Raw genomic sequence first — 3043 nt, forward strand, 5'->3', positions numbered from 1 at the left:
GCCTCTTAGAACATAGCAGTAAATTATACCTAGAGAGAGGAGAGGAGACGAGAGAAGAGGAAATGAACGGAGAGTAGAGGAGATGAGAGAAGACGAGACGAGAGAAGACGAGACGAGACGAGACAAGAGGAGAGGAGAGGAGAGGAGAGAAGAGGAGACGAGACGAGAGGAGAGGAGATGAGAGAAGACGAGACGAGACGAGACGAGACGAGACGAGAGGAGAGGAGAGGAGAGGAGAGGAGAGGAGAGGAGAGGAGAGGAGAGGAGAGGAGAGGAGAGGAGAGGAGAGAAGAGGAGACGAGAGGAGAGGAGAGGAGATGAGAGAAGAGGAGACGAGACGAGAGGAGACGAGAGGAGAGGAGAGGAGACGAGAGGAGAGGAGAGGAAACGTCCTCTTACAATCTCCTCCTCTCCCCAGAAAACCCTCACTGCAGCTGATCCCCACAGTCACTATGGGACCCCCACACAGCAGATCCCCACAGTCACTATGGGACCCCCACACAGCAGATCCCCATAGTCACTATGGGACCCCCACACAGCAGATCCCCACAGTCACTATGGGACCCCCACACAGCAGATCCCCACAGTCACTATGGGACCCCCACACAGCAGATCCCCACAGTCACTATGGGACCCCCACACAGCAGATCCCCATAGTCACTATGGGACCCCCACACAGCAGATCCCCACAGTCACTATGGGACCCCCACACAGCAGATCCCCACAGTCACTATGGGACCCCCACACAGCAGATCCCCATAGTCACTATGGGACCCCCACACAGCAGATCCCCACAGTCACTATGGGACCCCCACACAGCAGATCCCCACAGTCACTATGGGACCCCCACACAGCAGATCCCCACAGTCACTATGGGTCCCCCACACAGCAGATCCCCACAGTCACTATGGGACCCCCACACAGCAGATCCCCACAGTCACTATGGGACCCCCACACAGCAGATCCCCACAGTCACTATGGGACCCCCACACAGCTGATCCCCACAGTCACTATGGGAGCCCCACACAGCAGATCCCCACAGTCACTATGGGACCCCCACACAGCAGATCCCCATAGTCACTATGGGACCCCCACACAGCAGATCCCCACAGTCACTATGGGACCCCCACACAGCTGATCCCCACAGTCACTATGGGAGCCCCACACAGCAGATCCCCACAGTCACTATGGGAGCCCCACACAGCAGATCCCCACAGTCACTATGGGACCCCCACACAGCAGATCCCCACAGTCACTATGGGACCCCCACACAGCAGATCCCCACAGTCACTATGGGACCCCCACACAGCAGATCCCCACAGTCACTATGGGACCCCCACACAGCAGATCCCCACAGTCACTATGGGACCCCACACAGCAGATCCCCACAGTCACTATGGGACCCCCACACAGCAGATCCCCACAGTCACTATGGGACCCCCACACAGCAGATCCCCACAGTCACTATGGGACCCCCACACAGCAGATCCCCACAGTCACTATGGGACCCCCACACAGCAGATCCCCACAGTCACTATGGGACCCCCACACGGCAGATCCCCACAGTCACCCCCACAGGTAGCCTAGCGGTTCAGAGCAGGTAGCCTAGCGGTTCAGAGCAGGTAGCCTAGCAGTTAAGAGAAGGTAGCCTAGTGGTTCAGAGTAGGTAGCCTAGCGGTTAAGCACAGGTAGCCTAGCGGTTAAGAGAAGGTAGCCTAGTGGTAAAGAGCAGGTAGCCTAGCAGTTAAGAGAAGGTAGCCTAGCGGTTAAGAGCAGGTAGCCTAGCGGTTAAGAGCAGGTAGCCTAGCAGTTAAGAGCAGGTAGCCTAGCGGTTCAGAGCAGGTAGCCTAGCGGTTCAGAGCAGGTAGCCTAGCAGTTAAGAGCAGGTAGCCTAGCAGTTAAGAGAAGGTAGCCTAGTGGTAAAGAGCAGGTAGCCTAGCAGTTAAGAGAAGGTAGCCTAGTGGTTCAGAGTAGGTAGCCTAGCGGTTAAGCACAGGTCGCCTAGCAGTTAAGAGAAGGTAGCCTAGCGGTTAAGAGCAGGTAGCCTAGCCGTTCAGAGCAGGTAGCCTAGCAGTTAAGCACAGGTAGCCTAGCGGTTAAGAGAAGGTAGCCTAGCGGTTAAGAGAAGGTAGCCTAGCGGTAAAGAGCAGGTAGCCTAGCAGTTAAGAGAAGGTAGCCTAGTGGTTCAGAGTAGGTAGCCTAGCGGTTAAGCACAGGTCGCCTAGCAGTTAAGAGAAGGTAGCCTAGCGGTTAAGAGCAGGTAGCCTAGCGGTTAAGCACAGGTAGCCTAGCGGTTAAGCACAGGTAGCCTAGCGGTTAAGAGAAGGTAGCCTAGCGGTTCAGAGCAGGTAGCCTAGCGGTTAAGAGAAGTTAGCCTAGCGGTTCAGAGCAGGTAGCCTAGCGGTTAAGAGAAGTTAGCCTAGCGGTTCAGAGCAGGAAGCCTAGCGGTTAAGAGCAGGTACCCTAGCGGTTCAGAGCAGGTAGCCTAGAGGTTAATAGAAGGTAGCCTAGCGGTTCAGAGCAGGTAGCCTAGCGGTTAAGAGCAGGTACCCTAGCGGTTCAGAGCATGTAGCCTAGCGGTTCAGAGCAGGTAGCCTAGCAGTTAAGAGCAGGTAGCCTAGCAGTTAAGAGCAGGTAGCCTAGCAGTTAAGAGCAGGTAGCCTAGCGGTTCAGAGCAGGTAGCCTAGCGGTTAAGAGCAGGTAGCCTAGCGGTTACTAGCAGGTAGCCTAGCGGTTAAGAGCAGGTAGCCTAGCAGTTAAGAGAAGATAGCCTAGTGGTTAAGAGCAGGTAGCCTAGCGGTTACTAGCAGGTAGCCTAGCGGTTAAGAGCAGGTAGCCTAGCAGTTAAGAGAAGATAGCCTAGTGGTTAAGAGCAGGTAGCCTAGCGGTTAAGAGCAGGTAGCCTAGCAGTTAAGAGAAGGTAGCCTAGCGGTTAAGAGAAGGTAGCCTAGCGGTTAAGAGAAGGTAGCCTAGCGGTTCAGAGCATTGGGCCAGTAACTGAAATCCGTTTGCTCATGTAAGTCACTCTGAATATGAGCGTCTG

At 55.1% G+C, this 3043-nt stretch overlaps 1 long non-coding RNA gene across 5 annotated transcripts; it reads left to right on the forward strand.

Moving 5' to 3' along the window:
• Positions 1-1573: 1573 nt before the first annotated feature.
• Positions 1574-2706, forward strand: LOC127924205 (uncharacterized). 5 transcript variants are annotated; one of them, XR_008117142.1, is made up of 5 exons: positions 1574-1622; positions 1821-1864; positions 2327-2348; positions 2503-2524; positions 2657-2706. It is a non-coding gene; the product is annotated as an uncharacterized LOC127924205 (long non-coding RNA). The 5 variants fall into 5 exon arrangements; XR_008117143.1 differs by lacking the exon at positions 2503-2524; XR_008117146.1 differs by lacking the exon at positions 2327-2348.
• The last annotated feature ends 337 nt before the right edge of the window (positions 2707-3043 follow it).

The sequence above is a fragment of the Oncorhynchus keta genome, unplaced genomic scaffold (assembly GCF_023373465.1).
Source record: "Oncorhynchus keta strain PuntledgeMale-10-30-2019 unplaced genomic scaffold, Oket_V2 Un_contig_3833_pilon_pilon, whole genome shotgun sequence".
Classification (NCBI taxonomy): Eukaryota; Metazoa; Chordata; class Actinopteri; order Salmoniformes; family Salmonidae; genus Oncorhynchus; species Oncorhynchus keta.